Raw genomic sequence first — 14,915 nt, 5'->3', positions numbered from 1 at the left:
AATCATTTCAAAAAAACTTGTCGGTGGTTGCAGTATTTCCTACAGCTGCTGTGTTCTCCAACGAAAATGGATAAAATAACTTCCGATTTTCTCTGTTAATTATCGTAGAATGGAACCAGTGATGTTAGAGTGTTTCTTTTTATTTATTATTTTGTAATTTATCGTTACAATTATCACATCCATTGTGCGTCACTATTGTGTTAAAACTGTCGTCATAACATTCATGCTAGTGTCTGTTGTCACTCACTTCTGTTACAATTCTCGTCTGGTATCCATTTTCTGTTACAAACATTACTTCTTGACAGTGATTAGGAATAGCTCCATAGAAACACGGGTGCTTTCGGTTAACATACCAGCAGTTTGTCACCACTCACCAGTAGATTGCAGATGATACATGTCCCCTGACTCGTTCTCACGTATCAGACACAAATAATGGAATCACTATTTCTAAATCCAGGAGCATATCGAAATTTAGTGTCCAGAACGCAAGTCGTGTTAGAAATTATTTAAGATACAAACTGAAATATTCAAAGCCACCAAGGGAAGTCTTCTTATCAGAACACAATATCGACTAAACAAAATACATGAGATGCTTACGTAGTGATTTACTATGTCACAATCGCCTACCTGCGGCAAATATTAACATTACCGGTTTCGGTAATTTACTGTCATCTCCAGATGTGGCGATTAACCCACAATCCGTTGCTCATGAGGTATAAACTCAAGTGAGATGCTTTCTGAACATCAAGAACTGATATACAATATTCCAATAAAATATGCATAATGTCATGTGGTCGAAAGAGAGACGAGTTGCATCCTTGAAGTTGCCCTCGGAGGAGAGTTAGGACATATTTCACTGACAGATTCAAAATAAGGTTAGCCATACCAGCACCGAGATATTAATTACAAAGAATTTAAGTAATATTCAAAGTGGCTATTTATGCTATTTCTGCACTACTGTTTTTGAAACACTTTCGAACAAAGTTTGGATTTCTTTTAATATCAGTAATAGCTATACTCCCCTATTTCAAATGGTATCCCCTAACGTAACAGTTTTTTCTTGTCTAATAATGCAACCTTTCAAGGCGGTATTTATTGTTTCCTTGACGGGGTATCCTCTTGGCGATGGAAACTGTCGAAAATGTGCCTACAGACACGCTTTTCGATCGGTGTATGGGAGGCTCACTTCGTCTTTCTGGAGCACTGTGTTACCGGACTGCCGGCCAAAGTGGCCGAGCGCTTCTAGGCGCTACAGTCTGGAACAGCGCGACCCCTACGGTCGCAGGTTCGAATCCTGCCCCGGGCATGGATGTGTGCGATGTCCGTAGGTTAGTTAGGTTTAAATAGTTCTAAGTTCTAGGGGACTGATGACCTCAGAAGTTAAGTCCCATAGTGCTCAGAACCATTTGAACCATTTATTGTTACCGGACTACAGCGCGGCCACTTAACTGATTTGACAGACTGAACGCTTCAGAATGGGACTGCGAACGCGAAACTAGTAGCGAAGAAATGAAAAATGATGTAACTATTGCACTGTTATTTCCGGCGAAAACTTTTACACTTATTATGACCTTCAGTTATTACGTCGCTCCATCTTGATTCCTAATGCTGTTTACCCACCTCAGAGTAGATCGTTTTCTTGATCTTTCAAATGAAGAACTTCCCTGCTCCAACTACACTATTAGCCATTAAAATGGATACACCAAGAAGAAGTGCAGATGATAAAGGGGTATTCATTGGACAAATATATTATACTAGAACTGACATGTGATTAATTTTCACGCAATTTGGGTGCATAGATCCTGAGAAATCAGTACCCAGAACAACCACCTGTGGCCGTAATAACGGCATAATACGCCTGGGTATTGAGTCAAACAGAGCTTGGGTGGCGTGTACAGGTACAGCTGCCCATGTAGCTTAAACACGATACCACAGTTCATCAAGAGTAGTGACTGGCGTATTGTGACGAGCCAGTTGCTCGGCCACCATTGACCAGACGTTTTCAATAGGTGAGAGATCTGGAGAATGTGCTAGCCAGGGCAGCAGTCGAACATTTTCTGTATCCAGAAAAGGCCCGTACAGAACCTGCAACATGCGGTCGTGCATTATCCTGCTGAAATGTAGGGTTTCGCAGGAATCGAATGAAGGGTAGAGCCACGGGTCGTAACACATCTGAAATGTAACGTCCACTGTTCAAAGTGCCGTCAATGCGAACAGGAGGTGACCGAGACGTGTAACCAATGGCACCGCATACATCACGCCGGGTGATACGTATGTCGACGACGAATACACGCTTCCAATGTGCGTTCACCGTGGTGTCGCCAAACACAGATGCAACCATCATGATGCTGTAAACAGAGCCTGGATTCACCCGAAAAACTGAAGTTTTGCTATACGTGCACCCAGTTACGTCGTTGAGTACACCATCGCAGGCGCTCCTGTCTGTGATGCAGCGTCAAGGGTAACCGCATCCATGGCCTCCGATCTGATAGTCCATGCTACTGCAAACGTCATCGAACTGTTGGTGCAGATGGTTGTTGTCTTGCAAACATCCCCATCTGTTGACTCAGGGATCGAGACGTGACTGCACGATCCGTTACAGCCATGCGGATAACATGCCTGTCATCTCGACTGCTAGTGATACGAGGCCTTTGGGATCCATCACGGCGTTCCGTATTAACCTCCTAAACCCACCGATTCCATATTCTGCTAACAATCACTGGATCTCGACCAACGCGAGCAGCAATGTCGCGAAACCAGGCAACGCAGGTCAACTGCTGTTTGTGTATGAGAAATCGGTTGAAAACTTTCCTCATGTCAGCACTTCGTATGTGTCGCCACCGGCTCCAATCTTGTGTGAATACTCTGAAAAGCTAATCATTTGCATATCACAGCATCTTCTTCCTGTCGGTTAAATTTCGCATCTGTAGCACGTCATCTTCGTGGTGTATCAATTTTAATGGCCAGTAGTGTACAATCCGTTCACCTGTATATATGTCCCTTCTACCTGTCCTGCATCTTATTTAGACATAATTATGCTTTCGACTTCGTAATTCCCTGATCGATCTGTTCGTTTCTTGTAAGTCCTACTAATTTCTAGTTTAGCTCTTTATTGCTCACTAATGAACAATCTGTATGAATTTTTTTCCTAATAAAATTCCAAATTTCACTGGTACAATTCCAGAATTATTGATACTTACTTTCCTACGTGTCTTGAAGTTTTCTCTTTGAAATATGCAGACGTAGACAGCACGATATTTCGGCCGATTTTTATTCAACCATCTTCAGGTGGGTTTTACCATAGAGATTGCTGGTGCACGTCGATGATCTTATACTGAAAATTGGCGCTGTAGCGCATGCGCTGTGGTTTTCCCTGTATGACCGTTCTCTGTCAACCGATCGGGGTAGTGCAGTAGTTAGTGCACTGGACTCGTATTGGAGAGGACGATGGTTCAAACCCACGTCCGGCCGTCCTGGTTTAGGTCTTCCGTTCAAATGGCTCTGAGTACTATGGGACTTAACATCTGAGGTCATCAGTCCCCTAGAACTTATAACTACATAAACCTAACTAACGTAAGAACGTCACACACATCCATGCCCGAGGCAGGATTCGAACCTGTGACCGTAGCAGTCGCGCTGTTCCGGACTGAAGCGCCTAGAACCGCTCGGCCATCGCGGCCTGCAGGTCTTCCATGATTTTCCTAAATGGCTTAAGGTAAATGACGGGATGGTTCCTTCAAAAGGACATTGCCGCTTTCCTTCTCCATCCTTCTCTTATCCTAGTTTGTGTTCCGTCTCTAATGACCTCGTTGTCGACGGAACGTTGAACACTACTCTCCTCTGTCGAGTTTGGTGTCCTCTGTCGAACATTGTTCCATGTCACACAGCCGCGCGGTATTAGCCGAGCGGTGTAAGGCGCTGAAGTCACGGACTGTGCGGCTGCTCCCGGCGGAGGTTCGAGTCCTCCCTCGGGCATGGGTGTGTGTCTTTGTCCTTAGTATAATTTAGGTTCAGTAGTGTGTAAACGTAGGGACTGATGACCTTAGCAGTTGAGTCCCATAAGATTTCACACACATTTGAACATTTTGTTTAGTCACACAGGTACATGCGCAAATGCATTAATACATGCGCGCCATCTATCGAACTGCGGTTCCATTGATTTAAAATACAGTTGTCAAACTCACCTGAAGATGTTTCAAGTGTTGTCAATCCAAATATCATGGCAAGATATCGTCGTCACCTGACTTCAAGCAGGAAATCTAATGGTCTACACATTTTCTTTCCAGACACTTCGCAAATTGGGGTTTGGAGCACTTTTTTGGTTACTAATCCATAATACATCGTATTTCACATATGCTATTTAAATTCTATTTTTATAATTGTATTAAAATCGTATGGCGAAGAAATATTTGAAGGCAAGTTTCATATGAGAGATCTGTGTCGCCAAAGAATTGTGTTTACTCTTCACGAAGGGCCACGTAGGTATCTTTCACATGGAAATCACTGAATGTACTGTAACACTGCTATATGTGGACAAGACAAGCTTCAAATGGATGACAATTTGGTGACGCAAATCAACAAAGAAAGAGGAAAGAATTGGGGTCCTTTGCCTTTACTTGACAACTGAAATCTATGCTGGTTTCTAGCTTCATTACAAGCGCACAGTGAGTGTTCGGTTACCCTCCACGCGGACGAACGTCCCCAGAAGTGGCCAGTAATCGTTTCCAAAGTGGATTCCCTGGTCCCTAGCATCGGCGGCCAGAGCGGTCAGTCGCTTTCAGAACAGCTGCCGCTGGCTCCGGCGGACACTATCTGGCGCCACTATCGCCTTTCGTATATCATTGTAACACATCTCCGGGCTTTACACAATCGTAAACAAGGCCGCGTTCCTCCCGGGCGGCAGTTTGACGCGCCTCGGAGCTGATTGCCACTCCGGAACGATTCTCAGGGGCCATTCTTCAGCGCGACCTCGCGCGCCCAGATTTATCGCGTCGTCTGCCCGGGAGCCGGCAGCGCCTCTCGTTAAGCCGGGGAGACCGCGGGCCGTGTGTGCCCTCCGTCTGGAAGCTGCAATTAGCACCTCCTCTCCCCACGCCCTGCCGCGGCTGTACAGTCGCCACACCTGCCCAAATCACGCACAACACGCCGTCCGGCGCTCCCCATGCGTGGTCACTGCTATCGTGCACTCACTGGCAGCCATTCCTGTGCCTAGCCATACGGTATCTAACTAAAAGTATCGATACTTTACCCATGAGTGGTATCGTCAGGAAGGAATCTTACTAAAAAATAGCGAAAATAAAAGAAGATATAATGCTATAATTAATGTAAACAATGAAAAACAGTGCATACATTAAAATAATTTATGGTATTGTGAAACCTCGGCAATTAATGCAAAATATCTAACATCCTATTATACAATACAACACAATTGATTTAGTGACTGTACATGATGTTGAACTGATTCTGGAAAGTTTGAAAAGTCGCAAAAGATGGAATAAATGGTGAACTAATTGAGTATGGACGGACACTGTGTGGACTGACATTGTTACATTTATTTGTTAAATACTGCCGAACTTATCAAATCCTTGATGATGGGAAAAAGCTCCGAAGGAACTTCTGTTTTTCAAAAAAAGGCCAAAGAAATGCATGCGACGTTACAGGAGTATAACTTCACGAATACAGAATAACAAACAATCGCTTGGAAGTAGTAACAGATACTTGTTTGGGAGAAGGGCAAAGTGAGTTGAGGAAAGGACGCTCGTGCAGCCATAATGCACTGAAAAAGAAAAAGGTACACCTAGTACACTCGTTTGTTGAAGGTTTCAAATTCACTCAAGATTTATTGCAGTACATGAAACGATTACATTTACAGATCAGTAGCAGAAGTGGTTCTGAGGTACCAGGAATCGAGCCATGCTGAAACACCCTTATCAACATCAACAGTGACAATGCATGCGCTGACTCTGGCTTCCAGACGATCGTACGGAAGGCGAATACTGCCTTGGGATACGTTATGCCACGGCTCCTCAAACTGTCCACGTAGTTCTGTAAGAGTTATTGGTTCATGATTCGCACGAGTCACTTCTCGTCCCCATCATATCCCACACATTCTCGATCGGAAACAGGTCCGGAGATCGTGCTGGCCAGGAAAGTTGCTGCACGTCTTACAGAACACATTGAGTTTCACGGGCAGGTCTGGGCGAAGGTATGCAGCAGTAAATGGGCTACCCTCTAAATGCTATAGGAAGAATGTTAAGGAAATATAATTCTTCTACTAAAGATGTGGCTTACAGGGCGATTTTTAGAGAGGTTCTTGAGTTTTGTTCATCACTCTGGAGCCCTTATCAGCTAGGACCGCTAGAATAGATAGCGAAGATCCAACGAAGAGCGGCGTGTTTCGTCTGGGGATCATTCTGCCAGCTGCTGTGGCCGAACGGTTCTAGGCGCTTCAGTCCGGAACCGCGCTTCGCAGGTTTGAATCCTGCCTCGGGCATGGATGTGTGTGGTGTCCTTAGATTAAATGTTTTAAGTAGTTATAAGTCTAGGGGACTGATGACCTCAGATGTTAAGTCTCATAGTGCTTAGAGCCATTTGAATTATTTTCATCATTCAGGCCGCGCGAGAGTCTTAAAAGAGCTCGACAAACTTCATTGGCATACGTTACAAGGGAGGCGCTCTGCATCAGGGAAGAGTTTACTATTGAAATTTCAAGAAATTATTGCCCAGGAAGAGTCGGACAACATGTTACTTCCTCCCACATACGTCTCTTCCGATAATGACAACGAGGAAATTAGAGGAATTAGAGCTAATACAGAGACTTACAGATAACTGTTCTTCCTACGAGACATTCCTGAATGGAGCATCAAAGGGGGGATTAGTTAGTAATACCAGAAGTATACATCCACCACACACCGTCAGGTATATTGTTTCAGATATCCTTTTTGCAGATCATGCAATTGTGTAATAGAATATCTGCTACAAAAAGAAAGTTGCAGCCCATTACGGAAAATTCCAGGTTCGATTCAAGATTATCATAAATAGGATACCTGAGAAAGCTATAGTTATTTAGGCAGTGACATACACCTGGCTATAGACAGACATCGAAAAGAAAAACCAACACATTTCAACATGAAATGATAGTTAAATGGACACCCTAGCAGCGAACTGGCGTTGATATACTTCATTGGGGACGTGTTGGAAATGTGTGCCCCGACCGGGACTCGAACCCGGGATCTCCTGCTTACATGGCAGACACTCTATCCACTTTTTTGCGTTTGGTCGTTGCGGACGTCGCAAGACTTCCTGTTCAAGTTCGGTGGTTGATCCTTCCACTCAGTTTTTTATTACAGAGGCCAACCGGCTCTCTGACCGAACACGCTGAGCTAACTTGCCGGCATCCATTTGAGCCATCGAGGGCACAGAGGATTGTGCGCCTGCATGGACTTATCCCTTGCACGCTTCCCGTGAGACCCACATTCCCAGCATGTCCACATCACTACGTTCGTAGTGCGCCTAATAGATGTTTGCCCATCATTCTCATTACTCGTGGCAGATTAATCCGCTAAGTCCCGTACGAGTTCGGGCATAGCGTGTGCGTTTGCACAAGAAGGTCAATGGCCGGGAAGACATATTTTAACTACATATGACGGTAATATCTGTTCCAGAAAGAACAGTTACCGTTGATGTCCATGCAGCTTTGCTAGAAATGAAATGATAATTAAATGGACACCCTAGGTGCAAACTGGCGTTGATATACTTCACTGGGGACATGTTGAAAATGTGTGCTCCGACCGGTACTCGAACCCGGGATCTCCTGCTTACATGGCAGACGCTCTATCCATCTGAGCCACCGAGGGGACAGAGGATAGTGCGCCTGCAGAGACTTATCCCTTGCACGCTCCCCGTGAGACCCACATTCCCAACATGTCCACTCCACTACATTCGTAGTGCCCCAATGAAGTATATCAACGCCAGTTTGCAGCTAGGGTGTCCATTTATTTATCATTTCATTTCTAGCAAAGCTGCATGGTCATCAACGGTAACTGTTCTTTCGGGAACAGATATTACCGTCATAGGTAGTTAAAAATGTGGCTTTCCGGCCATTGACCTTCTTGTGCGAACGCACACGCTATGCACGAACTCGTACGGGACTTGGTAGATTAATCTGCCACGAGTAATGAGTATGATGGCCAAACATCTGTTAGGCACACTACGAATGTAGTGGTGTGGACATGTTGGGAATGTGGGTCTCACGGGGAGCGTGCAAGGGATAAGTCCCTGCAGGCGCAATCTCTTCTGTGCCCTCGGTGGCTCAGATGAATAGAGCGTCTGCCATGTAAGCAGGAGATCCCGGGTTCGAGTCCCGGCCGGGGCACACATTTTCAACGTGCCCCCAATGAAGTATATCAACGCCAGTTTGCAGCTAGGGTGTCCATTTAATTATCATTTCATTTCTAGCAAAGCTGCATGGTCATCAACGGTAACTGTTCTTTCGGGAACAGATATTACCGTCATATGTACATTTCAACATATGCTGATTCGTGGAACAATACAGACAACCTTAAAAAGTCGAGTTACCAAAGCCACGCCGTTCGTAGAGTCCTCTGTTCGCCGCCACCGGTAATCACAAAGATAAATGTTTCCTGCGGTCAAGACTGTTTATGTCCATCTTAAAATTCCTGAACTACTTCAGATATTAGACGGATGGATTTGGGGTTCACACAGTACAGAAAACGTATGATGTCACTGTCAGTATGTTTATGTCGACCCTGTCTCAGCTTGACAATTTTTCTAGCGTAACAAAATTGTGCTTCTGTTCTCTCCTCTGTTAACAGTGAAACCGCAAAAAAAAAGTCAACAGTTCTCAGCGAGCAGGCGGCCACGTGGTGCTCCGGACTGCCACGCGCCGCGCCTCCGTGTTTCCAGCTTCGCTCCCTGTCGCGTCCTTCTGCGACGTGCGCCAGCCGACCCACACCGCTCGCTTTCTACGCGTTCCTCGGCCGACGTACTAATTAAAAACCACCACAGCTGCGATTAAGAAATTACTTAGGCGCTGCGTAGCACCCATAATAATGACCATAACTCGCTGGCGAGGTCACCGGAATTAATACGGGTATTATGGTGCTTCCTAAAATAAACACGGTCCGGAATGCGGCGTCTAACTGGAAATTACAATGCCTGCCGCATACAGATGCGTCGCGTCCGTCTGACCGATTAATATGTAAGGCGATGCGCTCCATTAGCGTCTCCCGGGGTAACTGAACCGACCGCCAGCCTGCGCTGCAGGTCGGGTGTAGCGTGAGCCGACTGCCGCCCCGCCACTCCTCAGACTGCGCGCTCGCATTTCAGATCCAAATAATGAGGCGGAAGCGCACTGAAAAAAGCGAGTTGTCTGTGAGTGATACGGAGCAAACAATAGTAAAGGTAAAATCTGCGGCGCAAGCTCGTAACTTGGTTATTGACCCGACAACAGGTAGAGTACAGCTTTTCTTCGTCGCGACACCAGGAGGTTCGGGTGGCGGGTCAAATTCCTTGGACCTGCTTTTACCTCCCGTATATCTTTGATGCTGCAGGGACAGGAACGAGATTGAACCCGGAATCTCCAGCGTCCAGTCTACCTGCTAGCTCACCATGGCCACGTGATTTTACTTACGTGCCATACACTGAGGTGAAAAAAGTCATGGAATACCAAAGTTTTAAACATGGCTGCTTGGTTCAGTGACCGTTTATAAATTAAAGTTGAAACAAATGAGCCCTCGGTCACAATTTTTAGTCTTATTAACCAGGTTTAAACACTTCTAAGAGTGCCTTCATCAGAATTTAAATGTTTAAAGTGGCGTATAACATAATCACTTTTGTTCAAATGGTTCAAATGGCTCTGAGCACTATGGGACTTAACTTCTAAGGTCATCAGTCCCCTAGAACTTAGAACTACTTAAACCTAACTAACCTAAGGACAGCACACACATCCATGCCCGAGGCAGGATTCGAACCTGCGACCTTAGCGGCCGCGCGGTTACAGACTGTAGCGCCTTTAACCTCGTGGCCACCACGGCCGGCAATCACTTTTGTATCCCGCCTGGAAGGCGGAGCGTGGGTATGCTACTGTAATCTTAATGGGTAGGCCGAATGTAGGAAGTGAGTAGGAGCAGGTGAGGTAAGATTCTCTCGGTACTGCTCTTAGAAATGGTTTTACTGTATCACAATATTAACTTTGCAGTGAAGTCCGAAGCCTTAGACCCGTCGTAAGTAGTGCATAGTCTCAATAGCAAGCGAAGTGTCCCGGCCGTCTGCTCTTGATCAAATGGGCTAAATCAGCAGCGGAGCTCGTAAAACGGAACATCTGAGTTCACCAGTTCCCTAGAACTCAGAACTACTTAAACCTAACTAACCTAAGGACATCACTCACATCCATGCCCGAGGCAGGATTCGAACCTGCGACCGTAGCGGTCGCGCGGGCGGAGCTCGTAGATCTGGACAGCGCCCGCTAGAGGGCGCTATCATCGGTGTCGGTCGTAGTGCCAACTCAAGTACTTGCACCTACGCCGTGGCATCTTTGCTATCGATACCACAATTACAAATTTTTGGGAAAAGAAATTTTTATATAAAAGTCTTAGTACTGACTAACAATACAAGGCATAGACAGTACTTACGTGACACGTATAAAATATATGAGAAGCCAGAAGGGCTTTAGTCACAAAATGTTTTTAAAAAGAATGCATGAAGGCGAGCCACTATGGGCTGCTCATATCTGTAAAGCCACGGGTAGCATTCCTTTAAAAACATTTTGTGACTAAAGCCCTTCTGGCCTGTCATTTATTTTATAAGTGGCATGTAAGTACTGTCTCTGTCTTGTATTGTTAGTCAGTACTTGCACTTTTATATAAAAAATTTCTTTTCCCATAAAATTGTAATTATGTTATAGGCCATTTTAAACAATTAAATTCCGATGAATCACTCTTAGAAGTGTTGAAATCTGGTCAATAAGAGTAAAAATTGTGACTGAGGCCTCATTTGTTTCAACTTTAAATACCTTCTAACATCTTGTCGGAGATCCTTTTGCTCGGCGTATTGTAGCAACTCGCCGTAGCGTAGATTAAACAAGTCATTGGAAGCCCCGTGCAGAAATATTGAGTGATGGTGCCTTTTTTTAACCATACATATATGTCGGAACTGATTAAAAATCGAATGGCCCTGAGCACTATGGGACTTAAATTTTGAGGTCATCAGTCCCCTAAAACTTGGAACTACTTAAACCTAACTAGTCTAAGGACATCGCACACATCCATGCCCGAGGTAGGATTCGAACCTGCGACAGTAGCGGTCGCGCGGTTCCAGACTGTAGCACCTAGAACCGCACGGCCACTCCGTCCGGCTGTCAGAACTAACATCTCGGTTATATGACATAAGTCTTGGATGGGAATCACGTCGGGCGATCTGAATGGCCAAATTATTCACCCGAATTGCTTATTGGCCTTATATATCTTGTGTTTGCAGTATTACCTCCATCTGTATAAGTTCTTACTGCTATCCCATCACTTTTGTCATCTCATTGTATACTCGCGTCTCGAGATGTTAAAAAGAAGAGAGAGGTACAATCCCAGATATTGCCATTACTTGGTTTGCGCACTATTACTGAACATCCTCAGCCACGTGTTGGTGATAATAAGACTTCATATATGTAGAGCCTCTTAGACAAAAAGTCAGAACGAAGTCTGAGGGCGTACTCAAAACTAATGCCTCAGATTATTTTGTGTAATACCTCACAAGGCGTTTTAATAAAAAAACGTTATTAACACTCTGCTTCTTCATTCTTCATGTATATTGTTGGTGGTCCATTGATAGTGACCGGGCCAAATGTCTCACGAAATAAGCATCAAACGAAAAAACTACAAAGAATGAAACTCGTCTAGGTTGAAGGGGGAAACCAGATGGCGCTACGGTTGGCCCGCTAGATGGCGCTGCCATGGGTCAAACGGATATCAGCTGCGTTGTTTTAAATAGGAACCCCCATTTTTTATTACATATTCGTTCAGTACGTAAAGAAAGAGCAGTCTATTGTCGATGCTCAACTGACATTCACAATAATAATAGAAATAATTCTGTCGTTTCTACAAAAATTAACTAGCCAAGCTGCAGTTTGTTTTACTACGGATACTACGTCCACAAAGAGTCATATGATTGTCACCAAATATTATTCAATGGATTAGTTTTCACTAGAGTGAGGTGTCGCAGGTTGTGGGTACTGCGATGTTTGCGTACGTCTGGTTAAGGTTAATCATTAATACGCGCTCATCTGGTAAGAGCAGTAACGGATGTCTTGCTGCCTGCGATAGGTCGTGCAAGGGTAGGCTTTGTTAGTAGTGGGTATCATGTATGTCGATACCTTTGACGTTGTGCGGTGCTGTTGCTCGGCGGCTGCCGCTGAGCGCCGGTGTTGAACTCTCGATCAGCGTCAGCAAACTGCAACAGTTAGTTTATCATCGTTTTTGTGTCCGATAGGTCATATACCGGATTCACAGTGTAGGGCGGTGTTGGCGATTTCCCTACTGTGGCCTGTTGGTTGGCTCTAAAGCACCTAGTAATTTCCAGTCCACGTTGCTGATTTGGAGGGGCTTGTCGACGTTTGTCGCTTGTTGGTGTATGTTAGCTTACCATAGGTGGTTATGCCCTAGCTAGTAGTTTCTTTGGCCGCTTCTGCTTCCACCTATGGTTGCGATCGTAGTTTCCCGGAGTAAGGATAAAAGGATTGTTCGAGTGTCTCGTGTTTCTGTGTAGTCGTATGTCGTGTTTTATGAATACTTCCTTGAGGGTTTCAAGGCGGTATTCTTTGTGAAGATCCACGGTGCATGTGTAGCGTGGAGCGTTGCTAATGATTCGTAGCACTTTGTTCTGTATGATCTGCAGGTGGCGCAGTCGTGTAGGAATTGCATATCCCCAGATGGAAGCTGCGTACGTCATCAGGGGTCTAATTAGAGTCATGTATATGGACCTCGACACCCCATATTCAGTGTGCTATCCCTGTTGAGCATTGGGTAGAGCTGTTTGAGCCTCGCGTGCACTCTGTTGGCAACGTATTCGATGTGGTCTTCCCCATTCCCCCCTCCCCATCCAATGTAAGTTTTCGGTCCAGGCATACACCAAGATATCGGACTTTTCTAGGAAATGTATTGGGCGTGTATGTAGCGTTATCTGTCTACTGCGTTGTTTGCGCAGTAGTTTCGGTCTGCGTGTAAACGGAACAGCTTCGCACTTGTTGACGTTTACTTTAATACGCCATTATTCCAACCAAGTCTCGGCAGTTCTGAGTGCCGTCTTTATTCGTGAATTAATGTTCGACGGAGTCCAATCTTGCTTAAGAATGGCTATGTCGTCCGCATGTATGGCTAACGTCGTGTTTTGTGTTGCTGTATAGGTTGAACAAGATGGGCCCTAGGATGCTTCCCTGGGGTACTCCAGCTTGGATACCATGTTGTGTTGATTGTTTGCCCTAACGTCAGTGTTGAAACACCTGTTCGTCAGATATGAGTGTACGAGACGCACGAGTGCGTCTGTGCCAGAGACGGTCGAAAGCTTTTTCGATGTCCAGGAACATAGCCCCTGTAGCCTTGTTCGTCTAAGCGTGGGAGTTGTTGTGTTGTCGAGTGGTGATTCCTAAAGCCGAATTGCTCCGATCTTAGGGTGTCATTGGCGATGCAGTGCCCAGTGATGCGTTTTAATATTACCTTCTCAACAATCTTGCTGAGCGAGCACAGCAGACTGATGGTTCGGTAATTTTGTGGGAGGGAGTGGTCTTTCCTTGGCTTCCTGAACATCAGGATCGTTGCCGCCTTCCAAAAGTCATGGAAGAGTTGGTGTTTTAGGATGGCATTCGTTATGTGCGTAAGGTATTCTGCGGCTCCATCCGTGAACTCCTGGAGCACACTTTTTTTAATGCCATCAGGCGCAGGGGCTTTCCTAGCGTTGGTATACTTGAATACTTGATAGCCCACGTGATTTCTTATGTGCTAGTGCATCTAATTTCGTCGCGCGTGCGTTGGGCTACAAGTCGTGTAACATCCTGGTCCGTTTCAAGTGTGAATACTGGATCTGAGGGAGCCAGATTCGGCATGAAAGACGCTGCGAGTGTTGTGGCTATCAGGGATTTTCGACGCCTATAAAACCCCCCAAGTCGTGTGTTGGTGTTGGAGCTGTGACGTGTAAACGCATAGGAACAACCGCAGCTCTACCAAGACTGGGCAGAGTTCATGTATTGACGGACAAGGACCGTCGAACACTGCGGAGGGTAGCTGTAAAATCAGCGGAAGGAATCAGTCGTGAGCGGTCCACCTAGCACACTGACTGTACGTAAAACTAAACTAAACTCCTCTGCAACAGGCCATGAAGGCCCAACGGTACCGACCGGTCACCATGTCATCCTCAGCCCACAGGCGTCACTGGATGAGGATCTGGAGGGGAATGTGATCAGCACAACGCTCTATTGGACCCTATGTCAGTTTCGAAACCGACTGACTGTGCGTAGGGAGTTAAAAATAGTAGGGTACGATGTTCGAGCAGCTCGTCATAAGCCACACATTGCTGTAGGTTGTGCTAAGCGACGATTGAGATGGTATAAAAAGAGACGCCATTGGACAATGGATAACGAAACAAGTTATTCGTAATGATGAATTAGGCCGTATTACGTGGTAATCCGATAGAACTGTTTGGGTTTGGCGAATTCACGGAGAAACAAATGGTTCAAATGGCTTTGAGCACTATGGTACATAACATCTGAGGTCATCAGTCCCCTAGAACTTAGAAAAACGAGTACTTATACCTAACTAACCTAAGGACATCACACACATCCATGCCCGAGGCAGAATTCGAAACTGCGACCGTAGCAATCGCGCGGTTCCGGACTGAAGCGCCCAGAGCCG

General features: G+C 45.5%; 1 protein-coding gene and 1 non-coding gene across 3 annotated transcripts in view; both read left to right on the top strand.

Moving 5' to 3' along the window:
• LOC126089452 (ras-related and estrogen-regulated growth inhibitor-like) overlaps positions 1–14,915 on the top strand; it is a 579,634-nt gene that overhangs the window by 343,893 nt on the left and 220,826 nt on the right. The gene's annotated exons all lie outside the window — the stretch shown is intronic.
• Trnat-ugu (transfer RNA threonine (anticodon UGU)) lies at positions 8,300–8,374 on the top strand. Its single transcript has one exon. It is a non-coding gene; the product is annotated as a tRNA-Thr (tRNA).

The sequence above is a fragment of the Schistocerca cancellata genome, chromosome 1 (assembly GCF_023864275.1).
Source record: "Schistocerca cancellata isolate TAMUIC-IGC-003103 chromosome 1, iqSchCanc2.1, whole genome shotgun sequence".
Classification (NCBI taxonomy): Eukaryota; Metazoa; Arthropoda; class Insecta; order Orthoptera; family Acrididae; genus Schistocerca; species Schistocerca cancellata.
The sequence above is the reverse complement of the archived record's forward strand: the minus strand, read 5'-3'. Positions and strand labels throughout refer to the sequence as shown.